Raw genomic sequence first — 17905 nt, 5'->3', positions numbered from 1 at the left:
TCGAGGCCATCCTGAGACTCCATAGTGAATTCTGGGTCAGCCTGGGCTAGAGTGAGACCCTACCTCGAAAAACCAAACCAAACCAAACCAAACAAAACAAAACAAGAAAACCAGGCATCTAGAGATGACAAGGGTAGCAACAGGGGAAGGAGTTAATGAACCAGCTGGTAGTGATCACTGCCAACGTTAAATGACAACCCAGAGATAGCCCAGGGCTCCTAGCTTCTCCTCCCAGAAGGAGCATGAGGGAGATTGAAATGGAGGGGATGCCAATGGTCTCCCTAGGAGGAGAGGTTCCTGGACACAGCTGAGTCTAAGGGCAGAGGTGTGGCCATCACAGGCACATGGGCGGCGGGCTCTCTGGCTTCATTCCTTCTGTTCTAGGCCTGCCTGGCTGTCCTTTGTCATCCTCCCCTTTTCCACAGCCTCCTCTGTGCTGTAGAAGGCAGACTCCTGGGACAGGCAGCGAGAGGAGGACACAGCCCCATCAAACTAATGGAAGGGCAGAGGCTAAGCCCCTCCCCAGAGAAGCCAGGCTTCAGCTGGTCCCTGAACTCCATGAGGAGGTATCTTAAAACAATGGCAGCCTGAGGGTAACTTTCTGTGGTTGTTGTTGTTATTGTTTTTTTTTTTTTTTTGTGTGTGTGTGTGTGTGCGCGTGCGTGTGTGTGTGTGTGTGTGTGTGTGTGTGTGTGTGTGACTTCTGTGGGATTGGTTTGAGGTGTCACCAGGCAGGAAGATCAGGAAGATGCACTTGAGCCTTGAACCCTACCCAGCTCACACCTCTGGGGCTGCCTGAGTCAGTGTGGCTCTAGGAAGCGCTGGCAATAGGAGACGGGCAGTAGGACCTTGTGTCTTCCTTTCTCAGAAAGAGAGAAGCTGGGAACCTGGGCTGGAGAGATGGCTTAGTGGTTAAGCACTTGCCTGTGAAGCCTAAAGACCCCAGTTCGAGGCTTGGTTCCCCAGGACCCACGTTAGCCAGATGCAAAAGGGGGCGCACGTGTCTGGAGTTCGTTTGCAGTGCCTGGAGGCCCTGATGTGCCCACTCTCTCTCCCTCTCTGTCACTCTCAAATAAATAAATAAATAAAATAAACAAAAAAAAAAAAATAAAAATAAAGAATGAGAGAAGCTGAGAATTTAAGCTGAAGATGTCAGATTATGGGAGTGGGGGCAGATGCCTACCAGAAGGCCATGCCACCGGCTCAGTTGCCAGTGCCTTACATTCTACCTTTCTTCCACCTCTTCCTTTGGGCAAGGAATAAGGAGTCTCCCATAGACTTGTGTGCTTTGAATGTTCTGTGCCCATCTGGTGGCCATGTGAGATATGGGGTCTTGCTAGAGGAGGTGCGTTCCTGGGAGTAGGTTTGGGGTGTTATAGGAAGCCTCCCTTGTCAGAGTCCATTTGGTTCGCTCTCCTGCAGCTGTTTTCCTCCTGCAGAGGTAAGGAGGGCATGTTTCGCCTCCGCTCTACCAGCCTTCCCTGCCACCATAACGCCTCCCCTGGAGACTGTAAGCCAAATTAAACCCTTTCCTTCCATCAGCTGCTTCAAACTTAAAAAAAATTTTTTTTTAATATATTTTGTTTATTTATTTGAGAGAGAAAGAGGGAGAGAGAGAGAGAAAGAAAGAGAGAGAGAATGGGTGCACCAGAGCCTCCAGCCACTGCAAACGAACTCCAGATGCATGTGCCCTCTTGTGCATCTGGGTAACGTGGCTCCTGGGGAATCGAACTGAGGTCCTTTGGCTTTGCCACCCTTGAAAATTTTTTTCACAACTTTTTAATTTATTTATCAAAGACAGAGGGAGAAAGAGAGAGAGAATATGAGAATGGGCACACCAGGGCCTCTAACCACTGCAAACAGACTCTAGACGCATGTATCACCTTGTGGGCCTGGGTTACATGGTGTGGTGGTTTGATTCAGGTGTCCCCCATAAACTTGGGTGTTCTGAATGCTAGGTTCCCAGATGATGGAGATTTGGGAATTAATGCCTCCTGGAGGTAGAGTATTGTTGTGGATGGGCTTATGGGTGTGATAGCCAGTGTCCCCTTGCCAGTGTTTGGCACATTCTCCTGTTGTTATTATCCACCTTATGTTGGCCAGTGGGTGATGTCCACCCTCTGCTCATGCCATTGTTTTCCTCTGCCATCATGGAACTTCCCTTCGAGTCTGTAAGCTAAAATAAACCCCCTTTCCCACAAGCTGCTCTTGGTTGGGTGATTTCTACCAGCAATGTGAACCTAACTGCAACAGAAAAGTGGTGCTGAGGAGTGGGGTTGCTGCTAGACACCTGACTGTGTGGCTTTGGCCTTTTGGAGCTGATTTTCAAGAGGAATGTGGATGAATTTGAATCCTTGGCCTAAGAGACACTTTGCAGTGCTATAAGTACAGCTTGATGGACTATTCTGGTTTGAGTTGAAAGACCTGAATGCAGTAAGAACTATGGACTGTGAGGTTTGGCTTATGAGGGTGAGAAAGCTTTGCCTGGACTGGGCTAGAAGCAGCTTGTGTGAGAGGCTTGCTGTTATGTCCATGTCCTGATAACTTGTGCAGGGCTGCTTTGTGTAGAAATGGAACGGTGTGAACAGAGGATATGACACAGAAAAAATGAAATCTTGGGCCAAAATTGCTGCCTGTTCAGCTGCATTTGTATGAGAGATTACAACCATTGAGATTGGGCCAGCTGACCTGCACTGGGGCAACAGGAAGAATGTAGACTCTTTTGAAGGGGCCTGAGTGCTCAAGAAGTGTTCTATTCTTCAAAGCCTGCTTTATTCCCTCCCCCCTGGATTAACAAATTGGCACCCTACCTGGTATTATGGAGTATAAGAAATGCAGGAAAGAGAGGGTCATTGAGTTTGCAACATGGTCTTGTGGAAACAGCCATGGGCAGTGTGAAGCAGGTTTGCTGGATGCCTGCATGGAGACCTGATGGAGCTGTGAGGATGAACCGTGTGTGGCTTGCAGTGGAGACCCAGTGGAGATGCCAGGACGAGATGGCTGCTAAGGAGAGTTGCTGGCCGGATGAAGTTTTCCAGGACTGTGAGTAGCCTAGCTGGAGGGGCAGAATTGGGATTCTAGAGACTTGTTGCTGGTTAGAATTATCGGATTTGGAGATTTGTCACTGACTAGAGATGCTGGACTTGGAGCTACAGAGTTTGGTGTTTGTCCTTTTAAAATCTTGTCTTGGTTGAATATTTCTTTGCTATGCCCAGTGCCATCTTTTGCAGTGTGAATGTTTATTCTATGACATTATGGGTTTTTTTTAAACAATACTTTTTTCCCCTTTATTTACTTGAGAAAGAGAGACAAAGAGAAATAGGTGTGTGTATGGAGGGGGAAGTGAATGGACTTATCAGGGCCTCCAGCTGCTGCAAACAAACTTCAGATGCATGTGCCCCCTTGTGCATCTGGCTTACATGGGCCCTGGGGAATCAAACCTGGGTCCTTTGGCTTTGTAGGCAAGTGCCTTAACTGCTAAGCCATCTTTATGGCCCCCATTATGGTTTTTTGGGAGGAGATTTTTTAAGTGTTATGGCTCAGTTAAAATACCTTGGATTGGCTCAGGGTCTGTTGTGGAAGAGGTGGCGGAAAGGATGTAAGAGCCAAAGGAAGGTCTGGATATCCAAGACCTCACAGTGCCTGACACTATCTACACAAGACCATCATAAGAAGAGGAAAAGATCATGACATCAAAATAAAAGAGAGACTGATTGAGAAGGGGAGGGGGTATGATGGAGAATGGAGTTTCAAAGGGGAAAGTGGTGGGAGGGAGGGCATTACCATGGGACATTTTTTATAATCATGGAAATTGTTAATAATAATAAAAGACCTTGGATTATAGGATATTTGAACATCATTAGAGTTGATAAAAACTATGGGGACTTTTAAAGTTGGACAGAATGCATTTTATGTCATGGATGGTTATAAGTTTATGGGGGCCAGGGGCAGAATGTGATGGTTGGATTCAGGTGTCCCCCATAAACTTAGGTGTTCTGAATGCTAGGTTCCCAGCTGATAGAGATTTGGGAATTAACACCACTTGGAGGCAGTTATTGTTGGGGGTGGGCTTATGGGTGTTATAACCAGTGTCCCCTTGCCAGTGTTTGGCACACTCTCCTGTTGCTATTGTTCACCTGATGTTGGCCAGGGCGTGATGTCCACCCTCTGCTCATGCCATATTTTCCCCTGCCATCATGGAGCTTCCCCTTGAGACTGCAAGCCAAAATAAACCCCTTTCCCACAAGCTGCTCTTGGTTGGGTGATTTCTGCCTGCAATGCGAACCTGACTGTAACACGTGGGTCTGGAAAATCGAGCCTGAGTCCTTAGGCTTTGCAGGCAAGTGTCTTAACTGCTGACCCAACTCTCCAGCCCAAATTCCTTCATTTGTTTTCAATTAGAGAGAGAATGGGCACACCAGAGCCTCTTGCCACTGCAAATGAACTCCAGATACGTGTGCCAGTTTGTGTATCTGGCTTCACGTGGGAATTGAGCTTGGCCTGTCAGGCTTTGCAAGAAAGTGGCTTGAACCACTGAGTCATCTCCCCAGACCCCACCAGCTGCTTTTGACCAGAAGTGTTTTGTCCCAGCAACACACAGGCAGCTTAGATATAAACACGAGCATCCCACACATGTAGGGGATTGCAGACTCACGGGGAGATGGATGGTTAGAGCGTTGATATATGAAGTGGACATAAAAGTAATGACTCTACACTGGGTATGGTGGCACACACCTTTAGTCCCAGTGCTTAGGAGGTGGGGATAACGAGTTCAAGGCCAGCCTGGGTTCCTGGTCAGCTCAGCTTCCAGTGAGACACTGCCTTGAAAGAACCAACCTACCAACCAACAAACAAACAAGCAGAAGAATAAGTCGTGGACCAGGAGTCACGTGAGCACATTGGAGGGAGCAGTGACTACATGAGGGAAGCAGGGAAGGCTTCTTGGAGGAGGAGAGCTTTGTGATGGGACTACACGGGTGAGTTCAAGAGTGCTGGAAGTGGAGTTGCACGGAGGGCGTTGGGGAGCATGGAGCACCGTGACAGACACACAGAAGTGCTTGGAAAGAAACCTTGGGCCAGAGAGACAGCTCAGTGGTTAAGGCACTTGCCTGCAAAGCTTAACAACCCGGGTTCGGTTCCCCAGTACCCACATAAAGGCAGATGCACAAAGTGGCACATGCATCTGGCGTCCTTTGGATTTGCAGGCAGATGCCTCAACCACTTAGCCATCCCTCCATCCCTGTCTCTTCTTGCTATGCTTGCCCATCATGATGAAACATCCCCAAACTGTAAGCCAAAATAAATCCTTTTCTTCCCACGGGCTGCTTCTGGCCTGGTGTTTTGTCCCAGCAACGAGACAGGAGTTGCTACAGAAAATTAGCACTGAGAAGTGGGGCCATTGCTGTGATAACCCTGACTCTGGCTTTTAGTCTTCTGAACTGGTCTGTGAGAGGAACACTGAAGGATTTTGAACTTCCAGACTAGAGAATCAGAGCTTAATGGGACATTCTGGCGAGAATTTGAAAGACCGCTATATAGAGAGAACTGTGGACTGTGACATCTCAGCTTAGGAAGAGTCGGCGGGGAAGATGACCTTGTGGAAACTGGGCTGGAGCGGCGTGTGTGTGACACTTGGATGGTGAGGCTGGCTGTGTTCTGCCTGTGTCCTGGGAGTTGAATTTAAAAGTAATGGAGGGGCTGGAGGGATGGCCTAGAGGTTAAGGCATTTGCCTGCAAAGCCAAAGGACCCAGGTTCGATTCCCCAGGACTCACGTTAGCCAGATGCACAAGGGGGCGCATGCATCTGGAGTTCATTTACAGTGGCTGCAGGCCCTGGTGCACCCATTCTCTTCCTCCCTCTTTCTCTGTCAAATAAATAAATAAATAAAGTTTAAAAAAACCTCTAAAAGTAATGGAGGTCAGGCATGATGGTGCATGCCTTTAATCCCAGCACTTGGGAGGCAGAGGTAGGAGGATTGCCGTGAGTTCAAGGCCACCCTGAGACTCCATAGTGAATTCCAGGTCAGCCTGGATTACAGTGAAATCCTGCTTTGAAAAACCAAAATAAACAAATAGAAGTAATGGAGGGGATGGAGCAATTGTACAGGGGCTAAAAGCACTTGCTTGCAAAGCCTACTTGCCTGGGTTCAATGCTCCGGCACCCACATAAAGCCAGATCACAAAGTGGCACGTGTGCTTGGAGTTCCTTTGCAGAGGCAGGAAGTCCTGCTGTTCCCATACTCTCTCTCTCTCTTTGTTTCTCAAATGGATAAATTAAAATCTATTCTTTAAAAGTAATGGACTGAGCCGGGCGTGGTGGCGCACACCTTTAATCCCAGCACTCGGGAGACAGAGGTAGGAGGATCACTGTGAGTTCAAGGCCACCCTGAGACTACATAGTGAATTCCAGGTCAACCTGGACCACAGTGAGACCCTACCTCGAACCCACCCCCTGCCAAAAAAAAAAAAAAAAGTAATGGACTAATTGGATGCGGTGGCATATGCCTTTCATCCCAGTACTTAGGTGGGAAGGCTGAGGTAGCAGGATTACCCACAGTCAAGGCCAGCCTAGGCTACAGAGTGAGTCATCTTGGGCTAGAGTGAAACCTTGGCCTCAAAAAAAAAAAAAAAGAAAGAAAGAAAGAAAAGAGAAAGAAAAAAAAAAGAATGAGGCAGATATATAGAGAGAATAGGCGTGCCAGGGCCACCAGCCACTGCAAACGAACTCCAGACATGTGTGCTCCCTTGTGCATCTGGCTAACGTGGGTCCTGGGGAATCGAGCCTGGAACCGGGGTCCTTAGGCTCCACAGGCAAGCGCTTAACTGCTAAGCCATCTCTCCAGCCCGTGGTTTAGAGTCTTCTTTGCTGCGGCCCTATAGCAATTACCTTGGTGTTGCTGGGACAAAATACCCCGACCAAAAGCAGCTTATGGGAGGAAAGGGTTTGTTTTGGTTTACTGTCTCAAGGGAAAGCTTTATCAGGGCAGAGAAAGCAAAGCAGAGGCAGGAAGCAGGCTGAGTGAGCTAGCTACTTAACACCCAGCAGGGCTGGGCTAATAAATGAGGTCCACCCCAGTGACACGCCTCTTCCAGCATGAGTTCACCTCCGTAATTGCCACCAGCTGGGTATCAAGTGTGAGGCTTAATCACAAACACATGAGACTATGGGGAGCATTTTGCATCCAAACTTGGATAGAATAGGTAACCCCTCTTCCACCCTTTGGGAATGGGAATGTTTCGTTTGTGTCATTACATGTTAGAAATGTAATTGATGTTTTCGGGCTCACAGTTGGGAGGCTGTCTTGAGTCTCAGATGAGTCTTTGGACTGAAAAAAAAATTTTTTTTTGTTCATTTTTTTAATTTATCTATTTGAGAACGACAGACACAGAGAGAAAGGCAGAGAGAGAGAGAGAGAGAGAGAGAGAGAGAGAGAGAGAGAGAGGGAGGGAGAGAGAGAGGGAGAGGATGGGCGCACCAGGGCCTCCAGCCACTGCAAACGAACTCCAGACGCGTGCGCCCCCTTGTGCATCTGGCTAACGAGGGTCCTGGGGAACCGAGCCTTGAACCGGGGTCCTTAGGCTTCACAGGCAAGTGCTTAACTGCTAAGCCATCTCTCCAGCCCAACTTTGGACTTTTTTTTAAAAAATTATTTTATTTAAAAAATTTATTTGAAAGTGATAAAGAGAGGGCTCGCTAAGCCATCTCTCCAGCCCAACTTTGGACTTTTTTAAAAAAAATTATTTTATTTTAAAAATTTATTTGAAAGTGATAAAGAGAGGGCTCGCTAAGCCATCTCTCCAGCCCAACTTTGGACTTTTTTAAAAAAAAATTATTTTATTTAAAAAATTTACTTGAAAGTGATAAAGAGAGGGCTGGAGAGATGGCTTAGCGGTTAAGCGCTTGCCTGTGAAGCCTAAGGACCCCGGTTCGAGGCTCGGTTCCCCAGGTCCCCCGTTAGCCAGGTGCACAAGGGGGTGCACGCGTCTGGAGTTTGTTTGCAGAGGCTGGAGGCCCTGGTGCGCCCATCCTCTCTCTCTCCCCCTCTATCTGTCTTTCTCTCTGTGTCTGTCGCTCTCAAATAAATAAATAAATAATTAAAAAAAAAACAAAACTCCTGAATCTACTGGGGGACATCCATTCAAACTACCACACATGTCTAAAAAAAAAAAAAAAGAAAGTGATAAAGAGGCAGATAGAGGGAGAGAGAGAGAGAGAGAATGGGTGCTCCAGGGCCTCCAGCCACCGCAAAAGAACTCCAGATGTATGCGCTACCTTGTGCATCTGGCTTACGTGGGTCCTGGGGAATCGAGCCTGGAACTGGGGTCCTTGGGCTTCACAAGCAAGCATTTAACTGCTAAGCCATCTCTCTAGCCTGAGACTTTGGACTTTTAAATATTGCTGGGACTGATGGAAGCCATGGGGGTTTCTGCAGTTGGCCTGGATGCATCATGAGATGGTCAGTCATGAGTCTGTCTGGGACAGGAGTGGAATGTGGCGGTTTGAATAAAATGTTCCCTGTAGGTTCGTGTGTCCCTGGCTGGAGGCAGTTTGGGAAAGTTGTTAGGCCTTTGGAAGGTGGAGCCTTGTTGGAGGAGATGTATCATTAGGGATGGGACTTGGGGTAAAACAGCCCACCTCCAGGTCCTGTACTCAAGACTACTTCCCCGGCTCCTCTGGAGATGTGATGCCTGTCTGTCTGTCTCTCTGTGTGTTTATTCTTGCCATGTTTCCATTTCCATGATGAAACCTGCCCTTGAAGCTGAAATAAGCGCTTTCCTCCCTTGGTCGGTCGTTCTCCCCTCCTGCCAGTTCTGACGGGTTGGCACGGCTTTCTATCCCGCGATTTCCAAGCGCTGGTCGAGGCGAGGCGGGGTACTGAGGACGTCAGCCCCTGCTGCTGGGCAAGGTGCTGGGGGAAATGCCAATGGGGAGGTCCGAGGCAGACTGACCCCTGTGGGATTTCCCTGGCCACACTTTGGTGGCCCTTGTGCCCAGACTGAGCGCCCTTCCTGTAAGGAAAGTGTAAGAGAAAAGAAAGCAAGAGGAATGCCAGACTTGATCTCTCCAGACAAGAAAACAGCGGAGGACCTCAGCTTTCCCGCGGGGTGAAGGCTGAAGCACTGGGCCAGGCTGGGGTGTAAGTTTATAAGGAGAATCCTAAGAAAAACAGAGTGGACCAGGTGCAGTTGATAAGAAAATTGTAGCTGTTTGTGTCCTTGTTCAGAATAGGCTTCTGCAGCCAGGAACGTCTAAGGGGGGACACTCAGATGGCCTCTGGTCCTTCAAGGCCATCTAGGCTAAGGGGAGTACATCAGTCGGGAAGGTGTCAACTTCTTCTTCTTTATTTATTTATTTTATTTATTTATTTTTTTTTATTTTTTAAGGTAGGGTCTCACTCTAACCCAGGCTGACCTGGAGTTCACTATGGAGTCTCAGGGTGGCCTCGAACTCGTGGCGATTCTCCACCTCTGCCTCCCCAGTGCTGGGATTAAAGGCATGTGGGCCACCATGACCCTGGCCCAAACTTCTTTATTGCCCCCAAGCTTTAGGGAAAGCTGTTAACTTTTTAGTTCCCTTTAGTTTTCAGGGAAGTCAATTAACCCTTCACTTTCTTTCAATGCCCTTTTTTGTTTTTAACCTTTAATAGTAGCCTTTCCTTTGTTTTTGACTTATAGCCCACAGAACGTGAGGGGAGGGGTCGATGTCACCTCCTGAGCCCCACATGCTAAGGACCCCCTCCCCTCACTTCCAGAACACTTCCCACCCTCTCTCCTTCCAGCCCCTGGTCTTTGTGGAACAGGAACTCCTTGGCAGTTTTCTCTTTGCTCCGTTACATCTGGGAGCCACGATCGCCCCTAGTGGCTTCCTCTGGAAATGCTGCTCCATTTTTGCTTTGGTTTTGCCAACCAGGTGTGGATAAATAAAGCCCTTGGGAACTTCAGTCCTAGTCACCAGTGCTGACTCACGTTCTGTGGCTCCCTGCTTCTCTAGGTGAGGCCTCTGCCTCTCTGCCTCTCTCCTGTGGCTCCGTTCTGTGCGTGAGGCCCATCTCCTTCAGGCCCCTCCCTCCATATGCTCTGTTCTGTGCCCACTCCCCATCTCCTAGGTTTCCATACTTTCAGATGCTCCCAAAGGTGCAAGGGGACAGTGTAAGGCCCTGGTCAGTCCTTGTAAAAGTTTTAGCTTTGGTCACTTGATCCAGGTCACAGCCTTGCTCACAGCAGGTGCATTTCAAGGCCTTTTTAGCCCATCTCATTATGCCACACCTTGCTCAGCCCAGGTACGCTGGCTAGCAAAGTCACCCTTGCCAATTTAATTTGACAGCCTTGACTTTCAGGAAATTCTCAGCTCTGACCCATATAACCTCCAGCTCAGGCTCCGTGTCTTTTATGCTCTGGGGAGTCCTTTCTAATCAGGACCTCTTTTAGTACAATGAACCCATAATGCAGGCCATTTTAGCAAGTTACCCAGATGCCCTGGGTCCTTCACGGACCAAGACGTCAGCTGAGATAATATGGGCAGGCAGCATGGTCTGAAGTTGCACCCTGTGTGCCAGGATCTCGGAAGATGGTATTCCATTTCCTCCTCCTAACGCCGTACCAAGGCAGATGCTACTGTATGCATCATCCTGGCTCGTCGATGACAGATTGAGTCTCAGACATGAATAGACTTGATCTGACTGAGATCACAAAGCCAAGATGGGAAACTCTGTGATTCAGTCCCAGCTTTAGTGTGGGAACTGGGTTCTATGCCAGCCTTCAACAGGAGACTTGCTCTCTTGACCTGGTCTCCATTTCAACGTTACATTAATCATTTTCTTTTTCTTTTGAGGTACGGTCTCACTCTAGCTCAGGCTGACCTGGAATTCACTATGTAATCTCACGCTGGCCTTGAACTCACAGCGATCCTCCTACCTCTGCCTCCCGATGCTGGGATGAAAGGTGTGCTCCACCACGCCTGGCTAACATTAATCATTTTCATCTCCTTCCTCTATGGTCCTTGCTGTTCATGCACACTCTGCTTTGTTGTTTAAAATTATTTATTTATTTATTATTTTGAAATTTATTTATTTGAGAGTGACAGGCAGAGAGAGAGAGAGAGAGAGAGAGAGAGAGAGAATGGGTGTGCCAGGGCCTTCAGCCACTGCAAACGAACTCCAGACGTGTGCACCCCCTTGTGCATTTGGCTAATGGGGGTCCTGGGGAATCGAGCCTTGAACTGAGGTCCTTAGGCTTCACAGGCAAGCGCTTAACTGCTAAGCCATCTCTCCAGCCCTATTTATTTATTTAGTAGGGAAAGATAGATTGAGAGAGAGACAGAGAGAGAGAGAGAGAATAGGCACACCAGGGCCTCCAGCCACTGCAAACAAACTCTAGACATGTGCGCCCCCTTGTGCATCTGGCTAATGTGGGTCCTGGGGGATTGAACCTGGGTCCTTTGGCTTTGCAGGCAAATGCCTTAATCGCTAAGCCACCCCTCCAGCACTCTCTCTTTCTTTTTTTTTAAAATTTAATTAATTAATTTATTTGAGAAGGAGAAAGAGCGGGGGGGGGGGGGAGAGAATGGGTTTGCCAGGGCCTCCAGCCGCTGCAAGTGAACTCCAGATGTGTGTGCCCCCTTGTGCCTTTGTGCATCTGGCTTACATGGGTCCTGGGGAATCAAACTGGGACACTTTGGCTTTATAGGCAAACACCTTAACAGCCAGGCCATCTCTCCAGCCCAAAACACTTCTTTTGTGCTCAGTTTTGTAGGTTTTGGCACATGATAATTGGGCATACTGCTCTAGAGCTTGTGGTGAGGCAACAGAAGTATGTGGGGGCCCACACCACCCACCCGGTGGCAGGGAAGCGAGAGAGGAAGCGGAGGAGAGGATCTCACCCTTCCCTTCAAGGGCCTCCTGTAGGCCCCACCTCCAAAAGTTTCTATGGCCTTCCAGAAGCACCAAGCTGGGAAGTAAGCCTTTTATTTAATTCATGGGCCTTTGAAGAACATTCCAGATCCAAACTACAGCATACACAAATAACCTTGTGACAACTTCTGGCAGAGGAGGTAAAAGCAAGGGTGACATGGCAGATTTTAGGAATGTCTCCTAAGATTACTGTCCCTAGCTGCGTGTGGTGGCGCGCATCGGTAAACCCAGCCCTCAGGAGGCTGAGGCAAGGTTTGTAAGTTTGATGTCATCCTGCTACATAGCCAGTTTCAGGTCAGTAGGAGCCATGTAGCAAGACTCCAAACCAAACCAGAAACAAAAAGAGGAAAAAGGAAAAAAAAAAATCCTTGCATTTTTTTTTGTATCTAAACATATATATATATATATGTATATATATATGGAGAGAGAGAGAGACAGAGACAGAGACATAGGGCATTACTATGTAACTCAGTTTGGCTTCAGTCTCCACGGTCTGGTATTGTAGGTGTTTTTGTTTGCCACCAACCCTGGCTCTGTATTTTTATTTTCATCATTTTATTTTGGTTTATTATATTTATTTTAACTTTATATGTGTGTGTCCATGTGCCACAATGTGTACGTGGAAGTCGGAGGAAAGCCTCAAGGTATTTGAGCCACTCCTTCCTCTTTGTTTGCAATAGGGTGTTGCAGTCAGGTCCGCATTGCTGGTAGAAATCACCCAACCAAGAGCAGCTTGAGGGAAAAAGAGGTTTATTTTGGCTTACAGGCTCGAGGGGAAGCTCCACGATGGCAGGGGAAAACGATGGCATGAGCGTGTATGTATATATGGAGAGAGAGAGAGAAAGAGAGAGAGAGAGAGGGAGAGTGAGAGGTGTTCTTGCTGGCAAGAGGCCTGGGGTGGCATAGGGCATCTTCAGCAGGGAGAGCGTGCCTTCCCTTGCCTTGGCAGTCAAGTACAGTCATGGAGTTCTCGGAATCCACTGTTGAGACTCAGATATCCAGTTGCACTGGCTGCAGGTGCTGGCCTGGCCCAGCGAGGTAGGAGTGACTTCGAGGGAAGGGACACTGAGCTGTGCCCGTGGGCTCAGGATTGAACTGGGTAGCTGACGTCTGCAGAATGAAATTCTTCATTGGATGCTTTTATGATTTTTCTTTTTTTCTTGAGGTAGGGTCTCACTCTTGCTCAGGCTGACCTGGAATTCATGAATGCTTTTTTTTTAAACTTAATTTATTTGACGAGGGCGGGGGGAGAGGGAGAGGAGAGAATGGGCATGCCAGGGCCTCCAGCCACTGCAAATGAACTCCAGACACATGCGTCCCCTGTGCATCTGGCTTATGTGGGTCCTGGAGAGTCGAACTGGGATCCTTTGGCTTTGCAGGCAAACGTCTTAACCTCTGAGCCATCTCTCCAGCCCTACTTTTGCTTTTATACTGGTGGGGAAGGACCTCAGGGTCTTGCGCACGCTAGGCAAGTGTCCCATCACCAGGCTACACCCAAGCCAATGCCTTTCTGTTACAATGCAACAGAGAGGTGACTCATGTTCAATGGAAGACAGGATGAGAACTTTGCCAAGGGCTTTAGTGTGGGCAAGAGTGCTTCAGGAAGGAGGTGCGTTGGTTTTGATGGCCTTTGAAATGTCTGGCCACTCCTTGGTCAATGTTTACATGGCAACCAACAGAAGCCTTTGGCATCTCATCTACTTCATTCCCCCTGTTCCCATCCTGCTGTTTGCACAAGGGCAGACATCTTGGACCATGATGCTGAGGGACTCAGTCCAGAGCTGGCTCGATGTGCCTGGGAAGCAGGAGGCTCCATGGAGAGTAGCCTGTGGCTCCAGTGTGTGTATGTGTGTGGACATAAAACCCTGTGTTTGTGTGTATGTATGTGTATATATCTTGTTTGGTTGGTTGTTTGTTTCACTCTAGCTCAGGGCCTAGAATTCACTCTGTAGTCTCAGGGTGGTCTCAAATTTATGGTCCTACTTCTGTCTCCCAAGTGCTGGGATTAAAGGCACTTCAACAGGAGACTTGCCTGGCCAAGATCCCATATATGTATTTTTTTGTTTTTTCAAGGTTGGGTCTCACTCTAACTCAGGCTGACCTGGAATTCACTATGTAGTCTCAGGGTTGCCTTGAACTCATGGTGATGATCCTCCTACCTCTGCCTCCCTAGTGCTGGGATTAAAGGCGTGCGCCACCACACCCGGCTTCCATATTTTTTTTTAAAAGACATTTTATTTTTATTTCATTTATCCATTTTGAGAGAGAAAATGAGAAAGAGAGGGAGGTAAATAGAGAAAAAGAATGGGCGCGCCAGGGCCTCCAGCCACTGCAAACAAACTCCAGACACATGTTCCCCCTTGTGCATCTGGCTTACGTGGGTCCTGGGGAATTGAACCTGGGTCCTTAGGTTCCGCAGGCAAGTGCCTTAACCACTAAGCCATCTCATGTTTTAGCCAAGTGTGTTGGCACACCCCTTTAACAGAAGCACTCGGCTGAGGTAAAAGGATTGCCGAGTTTGAGGTGCTACAGAGTGACTTCCTGGTCACCCCGGGCTAGAAATAGAACAATACACACACACACAAAACAAAACAAGATTCCACATCCTATGAGATTTCTGTCACTGCCGAGGTTCGGAGAAGGTCTTTCTGTGTGAGCTCAGAAGGAAAGGATGACTAGGCTTCTGACTTAGCAGAGGGCAGGGAATTTCGGGGAGCACAAGGCTCGGGGAGGACGACCGAGACCCAAATGGCAGCTTGGCGAGCTGGGGTGTGGGCAGCAGCTCTGGACGGGGAGCGCAGCGTGCCTGGGGTTCTCCAGGAAGGAGCTGGGGAGGGGGGTCCTCTGCAAGTGGCTCACGCGTGCTCAGTGCTCTTACCCAGTGTCCGGGCCTGGGAGCCCCGCAGTGCCTTGAGGGGTTGTCCAAGGGATCCAGGGCCCTGCGCTCCTGGGGTTGCCCTGGGTGACTCCTGTTAGTAAAGAATCCTGTTTACCGCCGGCTGACTCAGTCGCTGGTTTCCATGGTTCTCAGCAACACAACAGACCTCGGATAGGTCTTCTGGGTGAGGCAGCCTCTGGCTCACAGTACGGCAGTTTCCCCGAGGTGATGTGGGGGAGGGAAGGGGCGTCTCTGTGGGGGTCTCAGGCCTGGGTGTCCTTGGGAGGAGCTGACCAGTCCAGGCTGATTGGAAGCCCCGCTTCCTTGGCTAGCTGCGGTGGGTGGGGGGGAGCCCAGGCAATGCAGGTGGAGATGGAGAACCAGCCATAGAAAAGTCAGAGGAGGGCTGGAGAGATGGCTTAGCAGTTAAGCTCTTGCCTGTGAAGCCTGAGGACCCTGGTTCGAGGCTTGATTCCCCTGGACCCACATTAGCCAGATGCACAAGGGGGCGCATGCGTCTGGAATCTGGAGTTCAGTTTGCAGTGGCTGGAGGCCCTGGCATACCCATTCTCTCTCTCTCTCTCTCTCTCTCTCTCTCTGTTTCTTTCTCTCTCTCTCTCAAATAAACAAAAATATATAAAAAGAAAAGTTAGAGGAACATGAGAGCTCTAGTTTCTTTCTTCACCACTCAGGCAGAGTCTGTTCTCCAAGACAACGGCAGAGGTGACAGGCCATCTGTAAATGCAAAGCTGGTGGGGGGGCACAGGTTCAGACACTAGCGCCCACAAAAAAGTGGGCCGGAGAGAGGGCTTAGTGGTTAAGGCACTTGCCTAAGGACCCAGGTTTGGTTTCCCCAGAATCCACATAAGCCAGATGCACATGGTAGCTTATGTGACTGGAATTCATTTGTAGTGGCTGGAGGCCCTGGTGTCTCTCTCTCTCTCTCTCTCTCTCATACACACACACAAGTAAATAAAAATAAAATATTGTAAAAAATGGAAGCCAAAGAGGGTCTCAGGCTGGCCTTGAACTGTCATCTCTCTTACTGGGATTACATGTGCACATCACCGTGTGGGTTCAGATGTTTTGAAACGTGTGCAGGTGTGTGAATGTAGGTGTGTGTGTGCGCGTGCCATGGCGCATGCGTGGAGATCAGAGGACCGTCTTTTTAGCTCAGGAATGGAAGACTTCCTCCTCAGTCTCCTGCACGTGGGGATTCTAGGTGCACCCCAAGCTCAGCCACCCTGATTATGTCAAGCGACACGTATGAGATTGAGTTTACCCGCTTTAGAGCCATAGACATTTTTTGACCTGGATTCTTCACTCCGATTTGCAAAAAGTAAATGAAAACACAGAGGGAGGAGGGCTTTATAACCTGTTAGTCTTTGTGCAAAGATATGGGGCGACAGTCTTCCTAAACTCTATCTGGGGGGGTGGTTTGTGAAAGGCCCCCCACGCCTGGTTCCTTTTATATGAAATGACCAAACTAGGCCGAGCCATGGACAGGAATGGATAAGCACTTCCCCAGGGCAGGGGGCAGGGGCCAGGGAAGGAACTAGTTTCTTTGGGGGGGCAGGTGGGGGAGGAACGCTTTGGAATGAGATAGTGCTGATGGTGTCCGGCAGTGAGTATGACTTTAAGTGGTGGATTTTATGTGAGTCATAGCTCAATAAAATTGTCAAAAGAGAACAAAACAAAATCCAGGCGGGCACTTTACCCTCTGGGATCAGTGCACATGCCCGCAGGAGGTGAGACCAGCTCCTTGTACAGCTGCCTGTTTCTAGGTGGATCCATTGAAAGGAATGTCTCTCGAGTGATGTCATTTGGATGTGATCAATTCTCTTTTGCTTTCCTTCAACACTGAGTTGGTAACTTGGATTCAGGAGCTATATTGTTCACTATTAATGGTTCTCTGTGAACCAAACAGCATTGAAACTGGAATTCCTGTGATGACACTAATGATAATGATTAAAATCTTTTAAAACATTTATCTTCATTTAAGAGAGAGAGAGAGAGAGAATGGGTGTGCCAGGGCCTTCAGCCACTCTAAACGAACTCTAGACCCTTGCGCCTATGTGGGTCCTAGGGAACTGAACCTGGGTCCTTTGGCTTCACAGGCAAATGCCTTAACCTCAAAGCCATCTCTCCAACCTGGCAGGTAGGATTTTATTGAACGCCTTTATAGGCCCCATTGTCCTAAGCACTTCACGTGCCTACCTGCCTTCTTTCCCCTTTTCTCTCCTCTTCTTTCTTCTGTGGTGTTGCAGGTGAACTCAGGGCGGCCCAGTGCTCTGCCGCTGACCCACAGCCCCTGTCCTGCAAGTATTTCCCATTAGTCTTTGTCAACAGGTCACCACTCACAGTTTACAGGGGGAAAGCCCTCTGAAAACCCCAGCCTCCTTTATCAGAATTTTAGCTCTCAGTGTCTTTTACTGATCCCAAAGCCAGAGCTTCATTTGCATGAACTCCAGGCTGCTTTTGTTGTTGCCCCCCAGAGGTAGGGTCTCGCTATAGCCCAGGCTGACCTGGAATTTACTCTGTAGTCTCAGGGTGGCCAATCCTCCTACCTCTGCCTCCTGAGTGCTGGGATCAAAGGCGTGTGCCACCATACCCAGCCTCAGGGGGCTTTTTTTCCCCCCACACACACAAAAGAAGCTCTAGTAAAACAAAACAGGGCACCCTTCACAGTGTGCCGGGACGCTAGGTGGGTGACAGAGTCACAGTGCAGCTGTTTTGTGACATTCAACAGAGACATCTGGGGTCACTTGCTTGGCCCAAAGCAGAATTTAGATCACAGCTCCTTTGCCTGGCTTCTTTGTAAACCAGTGACTTGCCTTTGTGGGGACAAGGGCAGCCCTGGGGAGCGTACTAGGCCTTTCTTCCTCATGGGTAATGCACCATGAAAATTATACTCTAGGAATGTTATTTTTGCTCTTATTCTGGAAAAAAAATTTCAGTAGGTTATTGAATGCGATACAAAAATTTGGATGAGCTGGGTGTGGTGGCACACACCTGTAAAGTTAGCACTAGGGAAACTGAGGCACTAGGATCATGAGTTTGAGGTTAGCCTGAGCTACATAGTGAGGTCCTGTCTCAAAAACAAGCAAGCAGCTGGGCA

The sequence above is a fragment of the Jaculus jaculus genome, chromosome 23 (genome assembly GCF_020740685.1).
Source record: "Jaculus jaculus isolate mJacJac1 chromosome 23, mJacJac1.mat.Y.cur, whole genome shotgun sequence".
NCBI lineage: Eukaryota > Metazoa > Chordata > Mammalia > Rodentia > Dipodidae > Jaculus > Jaculus jaculus.
Note: the sequence above shows the minus strand (reverse complement) of the source record.